This window comes from Vanacampus margaritifer, chromosome 9 (genome assembly GCF_051991255.1).
Source record: "Vanacampus margaritifer isolate UIUO_Vmar chromosome 9, RoL_Vmar_1.0, whole genome shotgun sequence".
Classification (NCBI taxonomy): Eukaryota; Metazoa; Chordata; class Actinopteri; order Syngnathiformes; family Syngnathidae; genus Vanacampus; species Vanacampus margaritifer.
Window position 1 is genome coordinate 13,078,690 of NC_135440.1, and position 27,466 is coordinate 13,106,155.

At 38.2% G+C, this 27,466-nt stretch overlaps 1 long non-coding RNA gene across 3 annotated transcripts in view; it reads right to left on the minus strand.

Annotated features, from left to right (window-relative positions):
- Positions 1-27,466, minus strand: part of LOC144057529 (uncharacterized) — a 105,769-nt gene that overhangs the window by 33,988 nt on the left and 44,315 nt on the right. For all 3 annotated transcript variants that reach the window (XR_013295281.1, XR_013295279.1, XR_013295280.1), the window contains one exon: positions 10,262-10,333. This is a non-coding gene — a long non-coding RNA (uncharacterized LOC144057529). The remainder of the gene's footprint in view (positions 1-10,261; positions 10,334-27,466) is intronic.

The following is a 27,466-nucleotide window of genomic DNA, read 5'->3' on the forward strand; positions in this document are numbered from 1 at the left end:
GTGGCCAAATTGTAAAAGAAATAATTTTTCATTTGGTGAATATTTTAACATCACGATATTTTAAACTCTTCCACAGTTAACTATAGGCATAATTAACCTTACTTTTGACACCATGGCGATGTTTATTTTTATTTTTTATGAGCTATTAGGTATTTTTGCTGGCTAGTTTTCTAATGCGGAAGTAAAACGGCCGGTTCAATATAATCTCGCGCCCCCTCTCGCCCGAGCCGGCTGCTGCTGGAGCGCTGCGTTCGAGCACTCCTCTGAATGGCCATGCAAGCCATCAACTCTTCAATAAACAATTGAAACAAAACGACTCCTTGCCACAAGAAATCGTAGTGGAGGAGGAGGGGAGGAGAAGGAAGAAGAGAGGGGAACGAAACTGGACCTTCTGCTTAGAGGGTGAGCGCACTAACCACTACAACATTTTTTCAGTTAGGTACAACAGCGCAAAAATTGTACCTGTAGTTTACACAAGTGTCAGCCACCATTCTGGGAATAAGCGAAGTGCGCATCTCGACTGCACGGTGCATTATGGGTAGCGGCGTGGTGCATTGTGGGTAGGCTAAACTGCCATACGGTCATGGAAAATGAATTGGATCCAATGCAATTAGCTCTGATTTCTAACATTTTAATCGCGGAAGTTGCTTTTTTATTTATTTAATGTATTTTAAACATGCATAGCATGTGGTTTACTGACTTCGGGGGTTGACTTGCAAGCTTTAAGGTGTACAGTTACGCAAAGACTGTCACCACTCTAATCTCCGCTATTCAAATGACGGTTAGTTGGTAGCCTCGCTCTTTTTTTTCACGCATGCGCAAACGTAATGCGCACTTCGCTTATTTAAGACAGCAAATTGTCATTGCACTTTGGCATTGCAAATGTAAAGAATGATTGATTGCTTTGAATTCATTTGGACAGAATGTTTACTGATCAAGACTACTTGTATCACTATCCTGCGAGCATGGAGGTCTGAGAAAAAACTATTTAGTCGCAGGACCTAATGACGTCATAGAGTGAGCACCCGCTCGTTTTCTTGGATTGGGAGGGGCTGGTGCTTGGGGAGTAGAATGACCTAGATTTTCTCGTAAAGTGGTGGAATGGAGGAAAACACCAGAATTTGCATTTTAACATGGCTAAAAGCTCCAAAAAGTTGATTTTTCACGTTACTGTCCCTTTAATTGGAACGAACACAAGAAGCAAATAGAGGTGTTGTGTTCAGTTATTAAGTTCAGTCATCATTCTTTTTGAGTTACATGTTCAAAAAGAAAAAAAATTTAAACTAAAAAAAGACTTCCTTAAAATTGTCTTTCATATTACTCATTTTCAGAATGCAAATACATGAAAATGGTTAAAAATGTACACTCAATACCGCTAAAGCAAAATTATCATAATTGTTTTCTATAGCAAATTTTGGGAAAAAATTATATAAAAAAAAAAGATTTATAACTTTTCCATTGGATAAAAAAATGTGAACTAATAAAAATAACATTAAGTCATGAGAGTACAGCAGTCTCCTTTGTATATACTGTAACCTGATGTGTCTCTTGAAAAAGAAAAAAAATACAACAACCTGCAGGTTTAGTCTACTAACAAGCACAATTGAAAATGAGAAAAGTGGCAATTGTCTATGGATCATGAGAATTGCATGAACTGAAACTTCAGCTTCACAAGCTTATTTTACTTGAAATCTTCATGGCAGAAAACACATTATATGTTTTCTTTGCACTTCATTATTGCGTAGCATTATGAATTTAAATGAATCCAAACACGGACATTGTGTGTTCTTGGAAAAAACATGACTCCACATGGATTTTGGATGCACAAGGTTTTCTAATAAAAATTAAAATAAGTAAATAAATACAGGCACCTATTTTCTGTTTTTGCTTTGCAACTTACACGAGGGACCGTTACAACTTCCAAAACAACTTTTTGTTGCTGTGAACTTTCTTTAAACTGCTTTGTGATGACCTCAAACTGTCCCGGGGATTAGGACAGCATGATTGAAAATACGATTTAAAAATAAAATATGCCACAAAAGGGTCTGTTGGCGCTTCCAAGAGAAGAGCTTGACTGAAGCTCAAAAACAAAGCTTTCGCTTGAGTTGAAGAGCTTTAAATATATGCTGGATTATGAATTACCGTATAAGTACAAAGTTTTATAGGAGAGAAATGTTGATCATGTTTGGTAAAACTGCCAGCATTCAGAAAGAAAAATAATGATTTTATCAATTCAATTTCCAAGAATAATTTAACAATTTCCAAAAAGGCAGTTATACGGTAGATTGATGTTTCCCTGGCATTTATTCTTTAGTGTTGGCTCACATTACATTGAAATGGTTACTTTTGGGTTAGGGTTGGTGGCTTTTTTATTCCCCTCTAGAAGCATAAGGCCAATTTGTATCAAAATACAATAACTGTCAGAAAAGGGTTTGCTAGATACCATCCAAACTCACTAATGGTGGCCAGCTATTTCCTGGCTAGAGCATTAGCAAATGTGGTGAATAATGACAGTGTCAGTTGAGGCTACCGGCAGGTGTGCTAACAATATGCTTTTGATGACTTTTTTCTGTATACATTTAATAAAAGTAGTTGGAAAAGCACCAGTGGCAGTTTCCATAACTGTATGTACCCCCATATATTGTGGATTACAATTCACATTCAATTAGCTAACGATAATGATGAGATGTGTAACCGGAGATGTGCAAACTAAGTAACTATGGTGAAAAATAAAACTATTCAAGATGCACAGAACTTGCAATAAATGAACCACAATGTAATGAAGGTTGATTGTATTGCAGAATCATCCGGAAATTTTATAAAAAGTTTATTTGACATTTGAGGAATTGGGTTCAACAAAACCATACAGTTTTACACATTAATAACAACTTTGTGTTGCCAATTATATTAATGTGTGCAAAAATTGGACACAGTAACCTCAAACCGGCACTTTTAATCCAATATAAAGCAGAAATGTATCTTATTTTAATATTCAAAACATTTTTAAAGGGCCCACCAAAGATGATCCTTCCGAGTGGTGAGGCAATGACGCAAAGGGAGTTTTTCCACACAAACAAAAATGGTTCCATCTGGCCTGATTAGCATACTACATTGCAAATGCTAACTTTTAATGATGTGATGATCTCACACACTCATTTTCACAGAATCCTTAATGAAGAATTAGCATATTAGAACAACATATTGTCTCCCACTAGCTCAGGGGGAGGCTGACAGGGCGTGGCGCAGGGGTGAGGGGGGATGCAATGTGGTGAAATATTTTTGTTTTGTCTTGAGCTGCATTTTGATAAGTAATATCTATTAAGCCGAATAATTGGGGGGGAAAATCACATTCACTACTTATTTTGTATTTTAATATGGACATGAATGCTTTTTTTTAAAATACCTGATTGATGCTTTGCATCAGAAATTAAAAAATGTCATTGACAATTTATATGTAAGTGTAGGATTTTCCCTCCTCTTTGTCCATGTGAATGAATGCAAACCTGCTTTATTAATGGGTGATGAAAACCGTATTTCCCCCTTATAATATGAAATTTAGAAATCTAATCAACAAACTCCATGGAGCAATGACTGATCCGCCCCTGACACACAAACCCGCCCCTCCACATGCCAAACAAGGTTCTCTGGAGAATCTGTTGAACTAAATATGGCGCCAATAGCAGAGGAGACATTTTGAAATAAAAATGCAAATATAAACAACAAGCCTTTAATGTTACCACAAAGGACATTCCAAGGTAGCTTGTGGCTGATAGATAAATACATTTTTTAGGTGAGTAAAAAGTATTGGAGCAGATCGTTGCCAAAATACACCGAAATGAATAGGAGAATATTTAATCATCATAAAAATTGCATCAAGCCAGAACCATTGTTCCCTACTGATGCTTTTCCAAATATTCACCACTTTCAGTTGTTCTGGGGTGTTGCTTTGTTCAATTTTCTGTTTGGCAGGTGGTGAAATGCATGCTCTATAGGATTTAAGTTTAGAAATTTGACCGACTTTAACCAAAACCTTCCACTTCTCGCCATTTTGACTGTTTTGGGTTGGGTCATGGGGTCATTATGTTAATTGATTCAATTGCTCTACAGTTACTATGTCCCGTAGGATGATAACGTTTGCTGATAATGTTAGCAACTCTTAATTTGTCTAGTCTTGTGCCGTTATTATGCTGCTTATGATGACATTGTCAGTTGCTGTGCAGTTGCTCTGTTCCTTGTGATGACATCGTCAGTTGTTATGCAATTGCTCTGTTCCTTGTGATGATGTTGTCAGTTGCTATGCAGTTATTGTGTCCCTGTAATATACTTGTTTTTGTCTAGTCACTCTTATTTTATCACATTGGATTTTATTCGATCAAAGAGAATTGTGTGTTGCTGTGGTGAGAGTAGTACGTCAAGATCTCTTAGCCGAGGTTTCCCTCAGCATATTGAGGTTTGCTATCCTTACTCTTCCATGCAAGTTGTTCATCCATGCCTACAGCCATGCTTTCTCCATCTTAACCTTTCTTAGGTCAAGGCTTCTCCGTCAAGGCCATCTGAATCCAGCCCTGCTGTCTGTTGTTACTTTGTATTTTTGTATATAAAGACTCCCGTGTCTTGTCTGCATTGGGTCCTAATTCCGCACCTCACCTGACACTCCAAACAGACCAACAAACACCTTTATTATTTTGGCAGTCATTTTGGTTCATCGCCTTGCTGCATGACAAAGAATCTCCCAATCAGTTTGATCACATCTTTATTCAAAATGGCAGACAATTGGTTTCTCTGTCTGATTTAAGTTACCTTTGGGAGAATCTATGAGACGTGCGGTAAAGAAAACCTGTAGATGGATTTAAGAAAGGTAGTAGCCAGGTGGGTTTGGTTGGTTTGGGTAGGTAGATTGATAAATCTGTTGATCGTTTATGTTGTATTGTCAAGTATTTAGATTCGATAGATACGTCGCTAAAGACCGACCGACAGGTCCAGTGAGCATCAAAGAATATGCAGGTCTTTTCAATCCAGAAAGGACGGGGGTGCAGAGGATGATATGAAGAAGGAGCATATATATTTCACCCCCATTCACCTGCTGACATGGCCTTTCACAGGAATCTTTCATTAAATTGTCTGAACTGTCAGCTTAGTGGGTCCAAATGCTGTCAATTTAGCCGCCATATTACACTGGCTCAATTTATGCTCTTTCATCGTGGGGATTTTTCATCTCATGATGTTCTTGAGGGGAAATTGGCAAAACAGATGCATGAGCAGAAAGCCTCAGAAGTCGAACCATCGGTTAAGTGATTTATGGTCTGCATGTTTAACCTGCACACCCTAAGAAAAGCATCTAAGGAAGTTATATCTTGAAAGACAGCCTTTTATCACAAAAAAAAAAAATGTTTCATTTGTATTGTTACAGCATTTTATAGTCGTTATGGTCGTTCTTTTTGTAGCACCCAAAAGAATATATGCCATAACTCGACTTCTTAACTTTGGCCTGCCAACATGCTAAACCTCCAAACTCTATAACAACATTGAACTGAAGTTTGAGAGGTGGAGTGAAACTGAGTTGAGCTTTGCTGCAGACATCTGAGGCTCACATATGGGGATGTCAATGGGTCCTTTCAGAAGGTGATAATTTCATCTGCCAACACCTTTTATAAATCATTAACTTCAATGAAAGTTAACCAAGACAGCTTATTTTATCACATTGGAAGAGGGGAATGTTAAAAGCAGACGGCAAATGTGAGATAGTAAAAGAAGGTCTACAGAGACTAAAAGCTTTCACCTTAAAGAGCACATAAATAACAGTCTCGTGTTGGTTTAGGGACTTCAGAGAATGGATTTTTTTTTTTCTTAGACGACCACTTCTCCCTCACACGGTGAAATGTTTGAGCCCACCCACAATCATACGCATAGAAAAAGGCTATACTAAAAATCAATGTCAGCAACCTTTCTACTTATTTCTTTCCAACCTCACCATGTCATATTAAACCTTCCTTCAAGCTTTATAACATCTATACAAGATTAGCCAATAATGAGGGCAAATTATAAATAAAATCAAATAAAAAGTTAAACATTTTTAACAAGCTGCCAACTTGGGATCAATTTTAAATAAGATTTGCAAAAAATATATATAAACAAGAATGACGTCTAAATATAAATATGTATTCAGTATATATTAAGAAAAACGATATATATTTAGATCGTATCTGTAGTATCCATCAAACCAGCGTGGAAGTTTGTGGGGACTTTATTTGGCTATAAATCAACCACAGATTTGATCCTTTTGGTCGAGAAAGAAAAGTCCTAAGGGGTTAAATAAAAAGCAATTTGGGTCAGAGAAGGCCACAAAGTTCTGAGTGCTGCACACCCTTGGAGACTTTTGTCCGCAAAGAGGTAAATGAGCATAAATATACTAAACACGCACAAACGTGCAAACCTTGGCCACCCAGGATGAGAACAAGATGGAAACTTTAATTGTGTTTATAAGCCAACTCTGGATTATAGGGTAGACTGACAAGAGGGAGAGTGAGGAGTTTCAGTTGCTCAGCTGTAAATAATTAAAACGCAGCCTCGTCTCGCACTTCCTGCCTCCCACAAACACACTGGATCCTAACCCACATGCACAGGAGCCTCCATTATCTTTATTATAACTTCCCTTGACGGTGTAAAGAATATTAGCTGTTGATTTTACACAGAGGTTTTAAAGAGCAAGCACAGTATGCCAAATTTAAAGTGTTGTCTGTGTGTTTCAATGTGGTTGCTAAGCGACAAGTCTCAGATCCTTCAACAGAACTTTGATCATCGCATACCAAGGATCAAAAATGTTTTGCCGTGTCGAGCTTTAGGATCAAATTATTTGCGGAAGGAATGTGAACTGGGTTTAATGTATTTAAAACAAAATCATTTGGGAAGTAACAGCTTTAGCAATTGATTAACAATCTTTCCTATTTTCATAATCTATGTGAGACATTGTCAAATGACAATATTCCAACCACAGAGTGAATCACACCAGACCCGTCTGCAGAAATAAATTACAGGGGGGCTGGGGGGGCACACTTCTTCAACCTAAATCTAATGTTCTTCAGGCTGAATAGTGGCGTTGTGACAACTGCAAAAGTGGTCAGAAATATTTGCTGTCACTTAAAAGCGGCAGATCATTCTGAAATCTAAAAGAAAAACGGAAAAAAAATGTGTAGTTCTGTTTGTAATAAAATACAACATCAAAACTTCCTTCCTGATTCCTTCATTATGTCAAGTATCAAGGATGCATGTTTTATATTGACAGCACGCACTTTACCGTTGACAAAAGTATAAACGTAATGAAAAGTGGTCGAGAATTTTTTATTGTACATGAATTGCCTTTGATGGGAATGTGCCACCACCAACACCGCTGAGCTAGGCTGCTATTGGACACTGTCGTATCACAGCAGTTGAAGCACTTATGCTTTTGTAACAATAGGGTAGCTTGCTGATAACTGACATGAGTAGAAAGTGGGTTACAAGTGTCCACATTAGCATTAGCGCTTCGCTTTGTTATGCCACTCGTTAAGCCATCGATAACCGCAAAGAGTTTCACAATGGGCGGGGCTTGCTGACTGGGTCTGTAGCGGACATTAGGGTTTGGTCGGTGTGTAGTACTTTCAACCATCAGTCTTGTATTTCTTTTTGTATCCACTTTATTTAATACAGCTCAGTGCAGAGTGTTATAGTATTCATTCAATATGATACCAGATTTATTCTTTGTGCTTTCGTTCTTCTTTTTTTATGTATGTCATTACATGTTGGATTAAACGGTGGCTTTATCAGAACAAGACAACACACTTGTATTGCTAGAATTGGTCAAACGGTAGACATTCCTAAATTTTACTTGAACTACTGTTGTATTTGCAAATATATTGTACAACCACCTTATGTTGACATAGATGGATTTACACTAAATCTCAGTCAGCTTACTGTATTCCAAACAAGAACTAAAAAGTTCTTATTAAAAAATTTCAGATCGATTTCCTTTTAATGGCTTAACAGTACAGCTACTGGAGCACTCACTTGACAGAAATACAGAGGTTTGACAATTAGCACTAAAACTGTCTTGACAGGTTATGATTCACAGTTTTTATGACTTTTGGAAGGAGAGGAAATCCTCTGCATGACCATGTTATTATGTGACTTGCCGTTTGATGTCAGAACCAAGCCACATTCTCTTGCTATTGCCATTAAAAAGTCTGTCTCCTCTTGAGCCTACATAAACAGAGACTTGATGGCGTTGCTTTTCTTTTTTTTCTCTCTCTTTTTAATGAGTCGATTAATTACTTTGGAGGAAAATCGTTCTGAAATAATAGCACATGATAATGATGAGACTTGCTTTGGCTTCAAAGTTGGAGACACAAAGCTGGGTGGCTGCCATAATAGGGATTCTTGAGATCAATGAATAAATCTTGTTGCATCTAAAGTTATTTGAAAATATTTTACCTCCATAAAAGTCACAATGATAGGGACTGCAAACTTATAGCAACGTCTTAGCATTACAGATGAATAAAGTGAAGAGGCAAAAAATAAATCAATTAAAAAAATCTGACAATACATTTCCACTGTATAAGATAAAACAAATTGACTTGGACATACAGTATGTGACTTACTCCCATCTCTGACATTCGCTACACAGTAAATTCTGTAGAGTAAATTTTCATCTATTTAGAAGGGGACCAAATAGACTCAGTTTTAGAAGAGGCTAAGATTTTCACTTGGATGAGAGTAAAATTTAAAAAATGAAAAAAAGAAATAAAAATCACTCAACGGTTGAGGAACAAACTCATGACATTCAGCTTGGGAGACGCTTGGGAAACTGTCACACTACCACCTGACCTATGCCCCTCCTACTGTTTGATTATCTCCAAGCAAACACATCGGTTTTGGTCTCTTGAAGTTAGCAAGATTCCAGCTGAAACGAGTGATATACTAACACAAAGCAGGAGCTGCGTGGCTCAGGTAGTAGATCGGCTGTATCCCAAGCTGAAGGTTGTGAGTTTGTTCCTCAACCCTTGAGTGTCTTTTATTTTTATTTGTTTCCAATTCTCTATTTTACTCTCTTCCAAGTGTAAATATTACTCTAAAACAGAGTCTATTTGGTCCCACTCTAAATAGAGTCAAATTTACTTTACAGAATTTACTGTGTACATAAGATACTTTCATATTTGAAGTATTGAGGATAAGCGGTTCGGAAAATGGATGGATGGATGTATCGTGATGCATTTCAATGACATTCACAAATCTCAGGAAAAGTCCATGCCCCATGATTTACAGCCAGCCTCTGAAATCAATGAATCGGGCTTGATTATTTTAGAAGGTTCTATTTTTCCATCCAGCTGAAAGCAGACCAAGATAAAGTTCACACTTAGCAACACACAGCACAACAAACACATACACACCAGCATCCTTGCTGTTTCCCGAATAGCCTGCCAATAGCAATGTTCTGCCTCAGCCAAGTCTTTGCACTGCTGGAGGTTAAGGGTTCAGCTCATGTCAAGCATGCATTGTACCAAGCACAAGCACACACACTGCAACACACCAAGTGCAGAGTCCAAGAATGGTGAAAACCTTTTTCAGTGATAAACATTGGATGGGAGCATATCATTTGACCGCAGAAATATAAATCACCGACTGGCCATCTACTAAATCACAACCAGTACATTTAGTAAATTTGCAATTTGCCTCCTCCCTTCGCTCATTTACTGTCACTGATGTTTCTACCTCACCTTCCCTTCAACCAAAATGATGTCGTTATTTTGAAAAAGGTTTTCTCTAGTCGCTCACTTCTGCATGGGAACATAACAGCAGCAAAGATAATGAGGTAGAGGCAGTGCAAGGCAAACTGACTTTTTTTCTTCTTTTCTTTATCACAGAATCATTCTGTAGTCCTGAGTCTGCATCTTGTCAAATGTCAGCAAAAATTACAAGGAAGATCTCCTCCTGGGGCTGTATTACATTATTAAAAACATGAAAGTCATTGTTTTTCCTTCCCAGACTATTTGGCCAAGACAAAATCCAATTTATTTGGCATGAGGACACATGCCTATAGCAGCTATAATATTACTTCAAATGGGCTGACAGTATCTGATGTCTCTTACATTTAAATTTCATAAATGCAGTCAATCATCAAATATATTGTCCTAAATGCCAAGGTAGAAGATACATGTGTGCAAATAGCTTGCCTTGATTGTGGAAAAAAAACAGAACATAACAGAAAACACACACTTCTTTTGCTTACCATCTTCAGAGCAGTCATTGCGACACAATGTTGATATGTTGATTCGTAGCTCAGAAGCAGCGTATTATCCACCTAAAATGATAGTGATAGAGATCATCAGCACAAATAAAATAATAAAACACATTTTGCTTCCTCAGATGAAATATACTGAATGTTTAAGCAGTGAAAAATCCATCCTAGGTATACATGGTTTCCCCCAGTGCTTTCTAGGCCTGGCTGGTCGCCGGGCTTTTCATGCCATCCCGCCATCATTCGTCCTCCACCTTCCTCTCTGTCGACAAATCAGTTTTTCCGCATGTTGTTCATCGTCTGCACCCCTCAACCCACCCATTGTTCAATATTTGCCCAGGTAAAAAAAAATTCCCAGTTTGTCGCTGATCACCAGGCTTAGCCAGTTTTCTTAGGGAAACCCTGGGTTAAAAACTGTTTCACAAAGTAAAAAACAAAAAAGTCATTTTTAATAGAATATGCCACTGCCAAATTATATGTACTCTAAGAATGGTAGTTGCTTTTTGGAAGACAATACTGCCATGTTTAGTTAGAATTGGAACTGCAATATTCCTTCTGTAAAAAATAAAGTTTTTAAAGATGCCAAATATACCAACTCCTTTCCAGAGTTGGTAATAGAAGCATTCAACAAACAATGATCAGACAACTTAAGATGTCTGATGACCTGATCAATGTGACTGACCCTAATCTGAGCAAATAAATGATCCAAATTGTGACTCGAAATGGTTAGACACACACAGAGACTATTTCCCTTGAGGATGCAATACTGACGAAACACACTCGATCACAAGTAAGTGCACAACTCGCGCACACAATAGGAATTAGAATCACATCTATACCCCCACAGCATGGCTACAGAACTTTTGTTTTAACTTTTTCAATTATCAAGCATCCAACCATTTTCTACACTGCTTATCCTGAACCGGAGTTGTATAACAGCTGCATGTGGGCCAAAGTCAGACGACACCCTTGAATCATTGCCAATCAATTACAGGGCACATATAGACAGCAGCTCTTCACTGAGTCATTGAGTGGAAACAAATCCCAAGTCATTGAGCATTATATGCACAAATAAATAGTCCTAAACCTCAAGCCACTAATCCTAACTGTCAAAATGAAGTTATCTTGCAAGATACTAGCACGCATGTCATTTTGTGAAGAGTTTTTAGGTGGAAATGCAAACTACCACTAATCAAGCAAGCCTAGTGCATAATCTGTTGCAGAAAACCCATCGCTATTTTACTATCTGACATCCACAACAGCAATTATTACAAGTTCAATCACCTAAACGACCTTCTACATGAAATACTCATTCTCATTTAGAACCTTTGAATTTGCTTTCAATCACCGTAACCATTCATTTTGTACACAACAAAGGGGCTGTTATGTGCACACAAGGATTAGTAATTGACCGCATCATCACCAATAAATGACAATAATTGTAATTTTGACCTTTTCCCTGCATTATGAATTTGAGGGTTAATAATCATGATTAAAATGTGATTGTTCATTTGTGGTAATTATGTAAATGAACGCTGCATACAGGAAATGCATTATGTTGGGTACTGTCAGGAACTAACAAACTGGCCTTTCACGTCGGCCATCTTGTGTCATGTGATGCTATAAACTGCTAAATAAGGCTTTAACATTTGATGATGAGTTTAAAATTGCAACCAACAAGATTGTAGATCAATGTAGAAGTACTTTCCCTTAGTGGCGACAACAAAAATACAGTAACAGCCCACTGGGATTTCTAATAAATTGACAGTAGAATACACAGAAGCATGACCCACTTAATTGTTAGAACTGTCTTTGACAACACTCCTGGCCAAAACAATGGCTCTTCCTGCGGCCTCCTTATCGCCACTAAAGCTAACCTTATCTCACAAATGGTCCCCATATAGACACATAATCACCAACTACATCAATGACACCACACTGGACAAATACACGAAATGCACACATCAAATCACATTAATGGAGCTGCACTTGATCTTTTTTACTGCAGTCTATTTGCGGTGAATGGCACAACACATTAAAACAAGTGAGAGAACCTCTGAAATGAAAAGCTCACGTTACAGCAATCTGTCAAAGCAAGTAAAGGTTCAAAGTAAGGTCAGTCTTCCAAGGGGATTTTCTCACTATTCCGTCTCAAATTACATGGACGCAAAGAGGTAGATTTGAACAGGGTAAGGCAAAACTGCACAGACATACAGACAATATTGCTATATTCAGAAAGGGGTTGAACCAAAGATGAAGAGAGCTTGGGTACGTTTATGTCACGTCAGGTGGGGAATTTGAGCCCAAGCGCAGATAGGACACGGTAGTACAAAAGAACAACAGAGAGCAGGGCAGGAAAACGATGGAAAAACCTTTACTAAGAAATCTTGAGTTAATGGATGCAGAGAAAATCTTCACTTAAAAACCTTGACATCCGGGCATAAGTGTAATTCAGTAACTCTCGCTAGGGCAATTCTGTATGACACAATAAAAGCCTATAAGAATAAATAGGAGTGACTAGACAAACTAAGAGTAACTAATAAGCAACTGCATAGCAACTGACCACATTATCATCATAAGGGACGTAGTAACTGAACAAGAACTAGACAACCTAACAGTGACTAATAGCATAGCAACTTACAACATTCTCATCATATGGGACATTTGCATAAAACTAGACAAACTAAGATTGACTAATATAGGCACAAGCAACTGCATAGCAACTGATGATATTGTCATCATAGGGTACATAGTAACCACATCAGACTAGACGATCTAATTGTGACTAATAGCATAGTAACTGACGTCATTCTCATCATAAGGGACATACTAACTGCATAAGACCAGACAATTTAATAGTGACTGATAGCTTAGTAGCTGATATCATTCTCACAGGGGACGTAGTAACTATATAAGATGAGGCAGTCTTATAGCGACTAATAGCATAGAAATTGACAACATTCTCATCACAAGGGACATTTGCACAAAACTTGATCAACTAAGAGTGGTTAATACATCATCATCAAACATTATCATCATAAGGGACATAGCAACTGTATAGTAACTACAAATTAAAAATAACCCGAACCAAATAAGACTGACAAATACCTCATCATCATAAGGGACAACATAATACAAGACAATAGCAATTCAATGACCCAATGACCAAACCCAAAACACAATCATAACAGTATACCTGCAATCTAGGGTTTTGAAAAGTTTTGGGTACAGACAAGAATATGTTGCACAATTGTTGGTTATTATCGGGTGTATGAATAATCGGGGGCAGGGGAAACTATTCACAAGTAAACATTCATCAACTAAGATAAATGTGTCCAGCAGTGAATTTGTTGAAAATGAACACGTTTTTTTTTTTTTATGTAAATTAATTAGCAGGTTCCACTGTGTCACCCTGTTATGTCATGCACTTTATGACTGGTACAGCTATCACCTTCCCGCCACACCCTGCAGTAGAAATACGAAACAGATGAGGGTTTACCTTCCCAAACTACACCACGGCTCTTCTCATCTAACAACAGACTTCATTATCATGTTCTGTCTTTAGTGAGTGCATCAGAGCAGGTGAACAAAAGGTCAGTAGGCCACAATTAACATCAGAAGATATCTAGCTGTACAGTGCAACCCCATCGTTCTCCCTCTCTATGTCTCTCTCGCATCCTGTTACTCTATAGCCATGGCGTCATCAGCCGAGCTCGTTTTCCTTCTTTTCTATTTGCCCTCCTCCTGTTTTGAACACACACAAGCCAGTCAGTTCAGTCACCAACTGAAAATGACCGCAGGCAAAGAGAGAGAAGAAAAAAAGAGTATTGTTGTGAGAGAATGTCGGTATTGATGGTGGTGTGTGTGTGTGGGGGGTAATGAGACCGAGAAAAGAAGGTGGTGATGAGGGAGACATTGACAGACAAATAGGGAAGCAAATGAGAGCCAGAAACAGACATAGAGGGGGGGGACTTCTTCACCCAATGAACACCAGGGTTAAAAAGTCGAAGCCACCAGAAGTGTCTATTCCTCGCTACAGAAGACAACCTTGCATTGCACGACTTTCCTGGAAACATGACCTCAGAGCCAAAGACACATGTTGGACTTTTGAGGGATACATTTCAGAAAAGCATTTTATTAATCAGCCACTCCATTATGAGTGGGCATATGATATGGATGATGACTTTGTACAGGAATGCTTGCAGAAACAGAAACCCCGACACAACTGTGCACATCATGATGAAAAGATTTGTTGACTCCAGTTCTGACTGTCAGAGATTTTAAAATATAGAGTGCTTTGACCACATTTTCCATGATTTTTAAATAAATGTGCCAACCCAATAGGCACCGGTTTAGATTGCTTAGCAACCACCACTTGTTTAGTTACTCTTCAAGGACCTTTCTGAGGAAAGAATTCCATTTGAAATATTTATTTGCAACAACATGACCTGCGCTGTTGTCTGCTATGCATTACCAGACTTTTATTCAAGCAGTGGGCATGGGATGCAAGGCGGTGTTTTCTTAATTCCTATGCATAGCTTGGAATTATTGCAGCGCAAGGAATTGGCTCGGGTCAAATGGCCAACGAAGCATGTATAATTCAATTTTGTGCACAGAAAAAGTCAGCGTTGTAAAGCATGCCAGTGCAAGTAAAGTTACGGCTGGGAAAATGATTTCCTACTTCAGTTCTGACTCCAGATACATGACTGAAAACACCTAAATGTTAACACTCTCAAGATCAGATATACTTCTGATGAATTCCAAAATCCCCTTCTTCTTTTTAATGTGGATTGACTTCATATTTGGCACAAAGGAGTACTTCCTCGTGCATCCAATGAAGTTTTTTTTGGCATAGGGTGGATTATGACATGTTAAAATTGGGTGGTCTCCACCTTGCTGGAGAAAGGTTGGAGAACATAGGAAATAAGATGTTTTAATTAGGAGAAAAGTACCAAAGAATTAAATATACCATCCATGGATCCCAAAACTGGTACTGGTAATCCCACCAAAATTAATGAAAAGATGAGGAAAAAGAATCATTGACCAAAAAATTGGTACATTAAAGGAACCGCAGGAAATTCTTGCAAGTACAGGCTGTCTAGTACATGTGTCATCACAACAATCTCCTGTGTTCTTTATATACAGTATCTGGGCTGTAAAGGAGAGGTGGCAAGACAGAGGCCTCATCTTACAAAGAAAAATAAACATCCAAGCCTGGATACATTTTGCAAAAAACACACTTGAAATCTCTCAATTTCAGGTGGGGAAATGTCTACTCAAGCTAAGGTTGGTTAATCCATAAATGTATGTTTGGCATCAAATTAACTCATTCACTGCCATTGACGGCTATAGACGTCAAAAATTCATTTGAACTATTTCTATTAGTTTAACATTTTTTTTCCACTTTTGTTAACAAGAGTATGAAAACCTAGAATTTTGTTCATTGTACATTTAGAACAGATGTAACATTTGTGATTAATCATGAGTTAACTAGTAAAGTCATGCGATTAATTACGATTAAAAAATAATAATCACATGACGCCCCTAATTTTTGAATAATCTTTTCTGTTTCTTTTTTTAAATCGCATCACGCGTTTAAAATTTTTTATTATAATTAATTGCATGACTTCAATAGTTAACTCACGATTAATCAAAAATTTTACATCTGTTCTAAATGTACAATATTTTTTTTCTAGGTTTTCATACAAATGTTAAACTAATAAAAAATAGTCTATAGCCGTCAATGGCAGTGAATGAGTTAATGGTTAGCTTGGTTACTTTTGTTTTTTACAAGACCAACTCTACACTGTAATTCATCATGCTTTAAAAGGTTGCCTATATTTTTCTTCCCATTTTATCAATGGATGCCAGTGGAATACACTGTGGCAGTCTACCACCATGCGTTCTTGTTAATATAGCTTTGCAACATTTCTTAACACTCCAAAACAACATCTGCTGCTGCAATAGTCCTGCTCCACCTCTGTACAATTTATACTGACATGTGCATCATAGCCTTTCTGAACAAAAAAAAACGTACTTATCACTGTGGAATGAGGCAGTCACAGCTGTACCACACGGCTGAACCGACAGTCTGGGCTGAGTGTGGTGCTTGCTGTAGCAGCAAGAGGGAGCAGCAGTACAGAGCACACAAGCTGCATTTTTGACTGCAATGATGTCATTCTTCCAGTCAGTGCCAAAAAAAATAAAAGAACAGGTGAGGGTTGGAGCAGCAAATAGTGACTGAAAATTGGTCCTGCTCATGTTATGATGTTAAACATTTCCTTGAGTCTCTTTACCATACCCAGATTCAGGTAATACTATTATGTGTTTATTTGCCATAAACAATTATTGTAAGCTTGATAAAAACAGCATATATGTAGTTCTAAAAATTCATTCATGAATGCCATTTTTGGGGTGGAGTTTGTCACCTGAAAGTGAAAGTCAAACTCCTTACAGTCACACAGGCCAACTCATTTGACACACCTGGACATATGATTCACAATATTATCCTAACACATACAAATGTTTTGTGTTTTTCTGTGTTCAAATAAAAATATACCACTTTGCTGATAGAAACCCCGACACTGACATCAGGAAAAAAATCGAAAGTGAGCGAGGATGTCTTTGGTGAGATTTGAAAACTGTTATTTTCACTGGGATTTGTTGTGTGATGTTTCTCCAACAGGCTGCAGAGTGCTGCAGCGTGAGGATAGTCACGCTAGAGCTGCTTTGTATGAATAACATTTCATGTGCAATAATCTGTGGTTTTCTTGTCACAAAAATTGCACACCAGCACAGATGGGGAATGACTTCAACCATTGCCACAATCACACATCTGTCTGTTCATCCCGCTCATAAACACACTTGCGCCAACTCAAGTAAAAATATTGACGAAAGAGCAGCAGAATTTAGACATTAGTGCAAATTAAACAACAAATGTCACAGAAAGTTCATAGAATATTATATAATGTCATGAGTGAATCATTTGACTCGTACCAGCAGCCTAAATTATCATGTTTTTCAGACGATAAAACGCTCCAGTATAAATTGTAACAGTCAAAAAAATGCATCATGAAAAACATAAAACACCAGTGGTGTAGGGATATCAGGGTAAATTTCTGAACGCACGATTTCGCTTCTAACTACGAAAATGTGTTTCTTTTTAGTTTAAAATGACTTACCTTACCACAACACATTGTGGCCCAAAAATTCTGTTCAGTTATTGCGACTTTTGCTGCTCTTAACCTTTGTTGTAGTTTAACTGAAGCCACGTGCTAATATAGCGTTACATCACACATTATTTACCATGACTACTACTTCTTCTTATGCTTAAGCTGTTCCCCTGCAACCCCACCCCAGATAAGCAGAAGAATATGGGTGGATGGACAGTTATCAACTGAGTATAGGTTTGACTTATAGTCCGAAAAATAACCACCTGAGGTGGTCAGTAATACCGTGTCGTCACCAAGTATGTCAGTACAGAAAGTTCGTCAATCCTGTTTTTCTAACGGATGCTAACGCAAATTTTGAAACACTGACGGAATAAGCACGGACAGAAGCAATTTTTTGGCCGTCATCCGAACTTTCACTTAACCGGAAAGCGAAAACGAGGGACAGTTTGGGGAGGAGGAGTAGAAATACCATAAGGATTTATGTTTTACTTGTGTAAAAATGTTTCTAAATGAATAAAAGTGTGTGCTATTACGCTTGTAAAACAGTACTGAAATAGTGGTGATGAACTGTAATTTAGCAATGACCGGAGCGTAATTAACGTAACAATGACAGAATGACGGACTGATGAGTGACAGATTAGAAATACTGACAGGCTGACCAATGACTCCTCCTGACCAATAAGCCCTATATTTTCCATAAAATATAAATATAAATAAAAAATATAAATATAAAATAAATGTCAACATTTCCAACTCGCTTTGATTGCAGTGTTATATTATTCTTCACAATTTTCTTCTCTCAATGATTGATCAATAACAACTGCCAATTACGTAAATCACATAAACAAAGTGAAATAAAAACATAAAACCGATCACCAGTAAAACTATGACAAGGTTAAGGAGTGCATTGCCAACACAACTGGAGGACCCGATGCACATTTGAGGTTGAACAACCTGTTAATCAAGTAGGCCTTGAAGAGGTGTGATAGCCTTTACATGCAATGATCGTGTCACAACATGTGTTTACGCGTGTACAAGAGTGATTTACCAGCACTCCAATTAACAGCCAAACCTGGGAAAGAAGGTACAGTGGTACCTCAGAGTTTGAACATAATTCTTTCCTGCAAAGTGTTCAAGTCCAAATTGTTCAACCTCAGAAAAAATATTTTTCCATAGGAAATAATGTAAATGCAATTAATCCGTTCCCAAGCTCCAAAAACAGAAAATTCCTTTTTTAATTTATATTTATGTTTTTTACCTTTACAGTACAGTACAGTATTTAAACAATAAAAATACCTTACCTTACCTGTTGTGGTGTGATGGCATTAGTGGAGGATAAATGCTATGTTAATGCTAGCTTTAGTTCAGTGCTGAGTTTGTGTACTTTACATTGGGCATATTGTTAGACTACTAAGCGGTCCTTGCAAGCGTTGTTTAACGTCAGGCACGTTGTTCAACAGCTAAGGGGGGTCCTCGTGCCAGTATTTACAAAAGTAGTCACAGTAGTTAAATCTGCGAGATAATCTCCTTCCTAATTCCACTGTGGTTTGTAGCACTGTATGTTTTTCTTTGCTGCCATTGGCACTGTTGTCTTTCTTTGGGTCCATGGCAAAGAAAATTGTCGCGGAAAAATCAAAATGCACTCGCGAGTATGGAGCACCTCTTGGAGTATTCACGATCCTAATGGAAATGAGCAGTGCATCGTCTCAACTACCACAGTTTGAGCATTCAGCATTGCTCGGCTTTGCTCGGCTTCACTCGTTTACCCGTTTTCAAGTTATGTTCGGCTTAGCTTGCTTTGCTTGGGTATTCGAACTCCGAAAATGAGTTCAAACTCCGAGGTATTTTTTACTCCGATTTTTTGGTTGAAGTCCGAATTGTACGAGTTCCGAGACGTTCAAACTCCGAGTTTCCATTTTAATTACAAAGCTGCGTTGGAGACGTAAATTCACACACAGTGAGACAAAATGATACATAAACACACACAGGGGTTGAAATTGTAGGCACTGTGAAAACTACATGTAATTTAATCTTTGCTTGGATTATCAACAGGAAACTCGTCAATGACAAATCATGATTGGTGTAGTCCATGACAGAGGCCATACAAGAGCCATCATGAATAAATAACCAGATGACTGACGGAGAAAAAGCCAGTGTTCCTTTACTTTCTAACCTCATATGATGTGTTGTTTCAGATCACCATAACATCAGCTGAAACATGTCACCACAATAACTGCTGCTCCTGTAGGCTTTCACAACTTGTCAGAAGGTACTTGTTGAACAAGTTGTTCAACGTCAATGTCGTATCGGGCCATCCAGATGTGCGAACAGACAGTTTTGGGACAGGAAAAGGAGGCAGAGAAACCAGGTCAACTGGCGCAGCACGTGTGTCTGCAGGCGTCTCGAGATCAAAAGACAAGAGACCAACTGAACATCTGCACATGTCTTGACTTGTCTGAAAAGATGCAGAAATTTGTTGATTTGTGTCTTATCCTTAAAGTGCTTGTATAAGGGGACATCGATCATACAAAGTCCGTCTTTTGCTGTTTCTAAACATTTAAAGCAGCGTACAGCTCAGGCAGTTTGTCATGAATCACATAAAGTCACTGGTCCACACGTATGGGGACACCTAGGTGGTGGAGCTGTCATCTCTGACAAGTACAATAGCAGTAAATGGACACACGGTCTTGTTATCACTGCTCTTGTTTCATCTAAGGCCATAAATCAAATATGATATATGACATTTAACCTTGTGTTGACTAATTGAAGACATGGAGGAAGACTGAATAGCAGGTGCTTCATCATTTACAGTTCTGTCATCACAAGTGATTAAACAACATTATGGCAAGTTACCAGAAGTTAGCATACCACACAAAAGTTCCTCACAGAAGATGACCCCTACTCCTACCTATTTTAAGCTTCCATTCATCCAAAATGAGACCAGTGTCATATAGTTGATCACTGGTCCTGGGTCACAGTTTCTATTTTATCCGAGAAAGTTCATACAAAACCCCAAAATATTTTGGTAAAATTAAAAATTAAGACTCCACTGTCTCAGTAATGGCTTGGCTCAGCTCATGGAGCGGTAATTTTACCCCTTCAAAATATGACCAAAGGGATTTGCTATATTTAGGCTGAACTAAGTAGCATCATTCAGTTGAAAACGGGCGGCAATATTCTTTGGGTAAGACAAGAGTGTAATATAAGGTGCGGATTTTAGACACAAAAGACACAAAAATTGATAAACTGAGGGCCTTTATAGACAAAAATACAAAGGAACAACAGAGAGCAGGGCAGGATTCAGATGACCTTGAAAAAAACCTTGACCATGACCTGAGTAACCCTGAGTGTGCTGGATGCAGAGAAACCTCGATATACTGACAAAAGTGTCACTCAATAACTCCAGCTAGGCGCATCCTGAATTCTATATGACAGAATAACGGCCTATATGACAAAATAAGAATGAAAAATACAGGACTATAGTAACTGTATAGCAACTTACAACATCATCATCACATGGGGCAAATACAGGACATGACCATAGCAACTGCATAGCAACTGACAACATCATCATCACAAGGGACAAATACAGGACAGGGCTACGGAAATTGCATAGCAACTGACAACATCATCATAATCACAAGGGACAGATACAGTACGGGACTGTATAAACGGCATAGTAACTGACAGCAACATCACCACAAGGGATAAATACAGGGCGGGGCCATATAAAGTGCATAGCAACTGATGACATCATCATCACCACAAGAGACAAATACAGGACAGGACCAGAGAAACTGCATAGGAACTGACAACAACATCATCACAAGAGACAAATACAGGAGCATAACAACGATTGACCCTCATGAACCAAACCAAAACACAGTCGCATCTGACCCAATCAAAACACAGTTACACAGTTATTTCTTTGTCTCTTACTTTCTTCCCCTTGGTGTCCTATTCATTTGAATATCTTTAATATCAATACCAATCATATGTAATGCAAAAATATAAAATATATGTGCAAAATTTAAAAATAATAAGCTTTCCACCAATGAATATTTCACGATTGTTATTTGCTTCTTATTTACGCCACTCCGAGGCTGCTGCCGCCCCAGGAATGACAACCCTTGTTGGGATTCTGTCGCATCAAGCCAGCAGATTTGAATGCTAAACCCATTAGCCGAGCATCACTCACAGTCAGAGCTGGCGATGATAAATAACCCAAGCAGAGGAATCTGATTAGGGGAGATGGAGGCAGGAGATCTGAGGGAATAAGTAACAGCAATGTTGCTGTTATCAGGCCTCAGTCAGATTGGAAATCGTATACCGAGACAACATGAAATGTTCATCTGGAATGAGTTGTGGCGGCTTGTTTCCCAAAACATGAGTTGGGACACGAAATTGGGTCTGAGGTTTATCACTAGTGGATTGCAATTAAATAAAAACTGAATTGTGCACGCATGTGCGTGTTTAATCCTACCAATGTGCACAGCATGCAGCCTGTTAAAAAGTGCATTCCAAGTGGAAGAATATGGGGACTTTTTTGATGAGTGAATCAGTCATTTTTAAAAGGCATAGGCCTACACTGCTCATTCAAATACAGTCATGTAAATCTACACTTCAATGACGTCATTAATCACTGAATCTGAATTGTCTAAAGGTCCCTCATTCTCACATCATTTAATTATTTTTCGCTGACTCCTGATCTTCACGTGTTTAAAGGACAAATTGTTGTAAATGGGTAAAGCAGCCTTCTTTAACTGAAGTCTCGACATCACTTTTCTGTAAACAATAGAGGAAACGTCATGTTTGCCAAACGTTTATTATGCAATGGACTCAAGTAATTCGCAATGTCAAGCCATTAGTGGGGTTTCCATCCAATTGTTTCGAATTTTTTAAGTGAATTTACTAAAAATGCACAAAACAGACATGTGACTTATGCCCGTTTCCATACATTTTTCTTTTGCGAATATTGAGACCAGACTCCGCCGCAGTAAGTGGCGGTATATGCCAGAGAGATGTGATCCACCAGTAATTTAAAAGAAGAAGATGACCAGGAAGCGACTGCGCAGTGCGATGACGTCGTATTGAGTTTGCTTTTGTCATTCTTAATAAACCATAGCATTTCTTTGCTGTTTTCCATCTAAAATAGCATTAATATTTGCTTCTTTAATTAATTCCAAAAAGATTTCTATTTTGTCGTCCCACCAAACATACCTTAATTTATCATCCGACATTGCTTTGGGACTACAAACTTACGTGTGACGTAATATCCGGTCAAAACGTGCAACGTGTATCCGGTCTTTCCAGCGGTTATTTGCAAAACCTGTTCCGGAAGTGTTACCATAGCCAAAATTCACTTTTTTTCCGATACGCTTCAAAATCCACCCCCTCTAAGCGTAAAAACTTTTTTGCGAATTTAGAGTCCTTTTGCGAATTTCTGGCATTTCCATTCAATTTTATTTTCGCATTTCTTGAAATTTCGAATAAAAATGGGTAGATAGAAACCCAACTAATGTTTCTGAATTACTTTGCAGCCTCGCTAAATGTATGACATCAGGGGCAATCAACTTTTGAGTTACACTCCTAGTTCCTTTTTTCAAATACTGTTGCACTATTTTAAAAAAAAAAAGGAATCATACGTATTCTAGACAATACATTGAAAACTTGCCAACCAGTCAAATATCAACAATTATCATATTCCTTGAAGTCAGCTTGATTTTAATTAATTACATGATCTACACCTGAATCAAAATTACACATATGACTAAGGTGGCTGTGTGTAGGTAATTACAATTCCTTAATTGAATTTCAGGTGATAATGAGTGTAATAAATGACCACTGATGAAGATGCTATGATTAGCATGACCTAATCATACCATCTTTTAAATAAACGCCAGAGAATGTGGAGAAGCTACTTTGGATCCTAACACATATCGCACTTGATAACAAGAGCTCTATATCCTTTAGTCAAGGTGCATCTTGATTTTGGTGCAAGCCTCATTTTGCCTGTTTGAGGCTTTGACCGACTGCTCTACCCTATATTGGGCATTCTGCCGTATCGATGGCATTTCCTTCGATCTTACAATTTGGTAACTGAAAGTCGTTCGAACTGTTGGAATCACGTCTAAGTTTTTATGCAGGCAGTGTTGTACTTGGCTGAACTCGTTCATATTTTGGGCGAACGCAAACTAAGCATAGTGTATTTCTGCCTGATGAGTGTTTTTGTGAACAAGCTGAAACGGCTTTTGGTTCAAGATGGTCAGGTTTTATATGACTAAGCACACGGTAAACAAGCCTTCAAATGGAGTTGGATAAAGGCGGCCGGATGTGTCATCAAAATGTACGGTAGCCTAAAGCATGATGGCAGCTTGGCAGTGTACGAAAGAAACAGACCTGGTTTATTATTAAGCACAAATTTAATTTAGCGCCCCTAGTTCTGTGACGAGCACATCTATACCCCCTGCACAGAGACGCTAACAGGTCTCATAAGCCATCCCTGTGAAAAAACAAACACGTGCTCATATCCATTGATTGACCTTTCCCTCCAAGTGTTATTCATAAATGCAGGTTGCATTAGGAAAGGTTAACGAGCACTAGTGTCAGAAATGCTCACGTGGAACGCAAACAAGAGCGGTAAAGACATGGTCACATGACACAATTTATTTTATTTCTATTTTTATTTTTTAGGCATACAGTAATATGAACTAGTTATAAACACCAAAGAATGACTCCATACTTGTAAAAAAAAAGAAGATTGGTGGCTATTTGAATCTCTTTGTGCCTCACTCTCTCTTATACGCACACACAGACACAGACACACAGTATGTGGGTCATTTTTACGATGGTGTCAGTGTCTGGACTCAGCAGCAACATATTTGCATCAGTCATCCTAACTAGACCGTGAAGAGAGACGGATTTCCCTGCTCAGCTGTGCTCGTGAGTCAGAGAAAAAATACCCTCATAAAAGCCTGCTGGACTAAAGCAAGGCCCGAGGATAACTCGGATCAGTAATGAGCCAAACTTCAGGCCTTTAGCTTTTGGCAATGCAGATCTTTTATAAGTAGAAAGCAACGTGTCGCGAGGCAAATCATAAAAAAAAGGAAAAAAGCTGTAGTGTTGGTCAAGCATTTCCTCAGTACTGTATGAGTCGGTATAAAAAATGAAGCACTGTAATTAAAAGAAAAATTAACTACTGTAAAATCCCATGTAGAATACGCCACCCAAAAAGCACCCATAAAAATCTGTTCTTTCTCTTTGTGCATAATATGGTCCCTTGATTTGCTGGCATCCTTTATTATACTGGCCAACATTTTTTTTTTTGAGTGTCAAGGACATTTGAATGATTTGACTCACTATGGGCTGAGTCCAAAAATGACAATAATTTATTTGAATTGGCTCTCATATTTTTGACAATTAATTGATAATTCATTTGGGGATATGAAAAAGGCTTGTCATTTATTCTCCAATAAAAGTGAAACAATCTTGTTGTTTACTGCTAATATTGCCTCATTTTCTGAATTAAAAAACAACTGAGATTTTAGATAAATCTTCCACCATAAATTTTGATCGATGAAACAAAAGGACATTGGTAGTGATTTTGCCGGCTTAAACAGCACATTTAAGTGAGCCTGGTTTGTTAAAAAGTGATCCGACTGTGGCTGTCAGCATCAATGTGTGCAAAGTTGTTTTTGTTTATTAAACTGCCCTGGAAAAAGTATTCTGACGGCTCTCACCGTCTTGCATGCTTAGAGGTTAGCTAGCAGCTAGCCGCTAATGCTGGAGATGCTAATGCTGGAGCTAGCGCTGATTGCTGGCAACAGGCGCCTTATAATACAATGTCAGCGTAATTAGGTAGTTTTTTTTTTATTTTTTTTTACCATCGTTAATGAACTCTTTGCACAAATCCACTATTTCCTGAACTCAGTACCACTCTTTCATTTCCTGACTTTCATGATTGGACAAACTGATTAATCCAGGTGTGTCTGGCCATTGTCGTCGTGGTTACTGAGGTCAGGCCCACCTGGATTAATTAGTTTGTCTAATCATGAAAGACAGGAAATAAAGGAGCGGTACTGAGTTGAGGAAGTAGTGGATGATGATTCCAGGAAGAAGTTGTGTTGTTGACGTTATTGGCAAAAGTTTGCCACCGCAACCAGAGTGACTCAAAAGGAAAGTCAAATCAGCGGTCACGCCTAGACATGCTCCGGGAACAACTTGGAAGTAAAAGTGACCAAGGCACTACTGTCAGCGTATTACTGCATTTGGAAATACTTTTATTTTGAAATTGGACTCACCCCTTTCTGAATGCTATGTCATTGATAGCATAAATAGTAGCAACTTTTAGCTTGACTAGTTTTGCTCACAGTGTACACACGACCAATTTGTGGAAACAACGTACGTCCATAAATTTATAACATTTGACATTAAGAAAATAGATGGATAAATGTAAGAACGCTTTTTCTAAAAGATCTAGGTACCACTAAATGTGTATAAACATTTTTTGCTTTTTTTTTTTTGGGGGGGGGGGGGTAATTAATCCATGAATAGTACGGAGGGATGACTTTGTATCTTTTTATATGGGGGGAAAAATTGTGTCTCATTCAAGGGATTTTGCTGTAATCTAGTTAGGATTATTATTGTGGCTGACTGTAAGGCAATTTTAATTACAAAGTAATAATTTGAATACCGGTAATTAGAATTTTTCTGCTTGGTCCTAATATTAACATAACTAAGTCTTAAGTCTTTGACACCAATGAACATGTAAAGTACAAGAAAGCCCCAATTATTAATCTTGATCTCAGTTCTAATTGCATCACAAGAGGTGTGACCGGAAAAACATGCTGAGCTATGAGCTGTTTTGCAACACTTGTGATAGTATAAACCTAATTCTGCGAGGAAACCAAAAAAGGCTGCTTGTATGCTTTAGGCTTGAATGTGAGCTCACTTGTGCTGCCAATGCAAAGCAACCAAATTCAACCTCTAATTAGGTCTGCTCATCCCAAATTTAGAAGAAGAAAAAAAAAACTCCATGTAAAAAGCAGCCTCGGGGCATCCCGAAACTTGAAAAATTGGCTGTGATTGCAACTGTGGGCTTAATTAATTCAATAGGCAGGATTGTCAGGTCATATAAAAATAGTTTGTGATGCTATTATGGAATTATGATGAGGCAGGAAGGTGGTTAATTAAAGCCACAGAGAACTGTAATTGCAGCAGTCATCTTGACTCCTTTTCTCACATTTTTGTCATTTAAAGTATGCCTTTCTTTCTTTTTACAAAGTGTACAGAAGGGCTGGATACAAACACACAGAGGGAGTGATTCAAGTCGTTATGACTCATCACCTCAGTAATACTCCCTTCCTGCCCACAGTTTTCCCTGCCTCTGAAGTACCTCATATGAACTTGAAACTGGTGTCTGTAATATCTGTCTTTTTCCTTTTTCTTTTTTCGAGCTGGACTTGGGTCAGATGATAGTCAGCAAGCTGGGCCTTGATCCCAAACTCCCATTCTGGTAAACTTTCAACTTTTCCCCCCCGTTGCTACTTTCAACTTTTCATCTCGCTCCAGTTCACAAATAGCTTTGTTGATAAAGCCACTTTGGAGTGAGGAGATTTGATTCACCTTCTCACACTGTTTGGGGATAAGTGTATTTGCTTTGAGGAAATTCACGTGTCAGATGTGTTCAATTGAAATGTTGCGATCAGATCTCAATGCAAAAGCTCTCTAATGTCAACATGAAATTGCTATATTCGGCAGCAGGCATTACACTATTGATAAATAAGGTGAATGTTCATAACTGTCATTTAGACATCGTCATGGCAGGCCTCCGTTCCTCAGACAAAACTTGCTCAGAACAAACTGCGAAACACACATACACACACTTTATCAGCGATATCACTAGCTGTGCACAGAGAACAGTTTCTTTGCCAAGGCAACATTCTGTTGGCAAATGTAGTGAGAGTCCCCAGTAGTAGTCTTCTGCTCACTTTGCACTTCATGCAGTCTGTCGTTATCTGTTAAC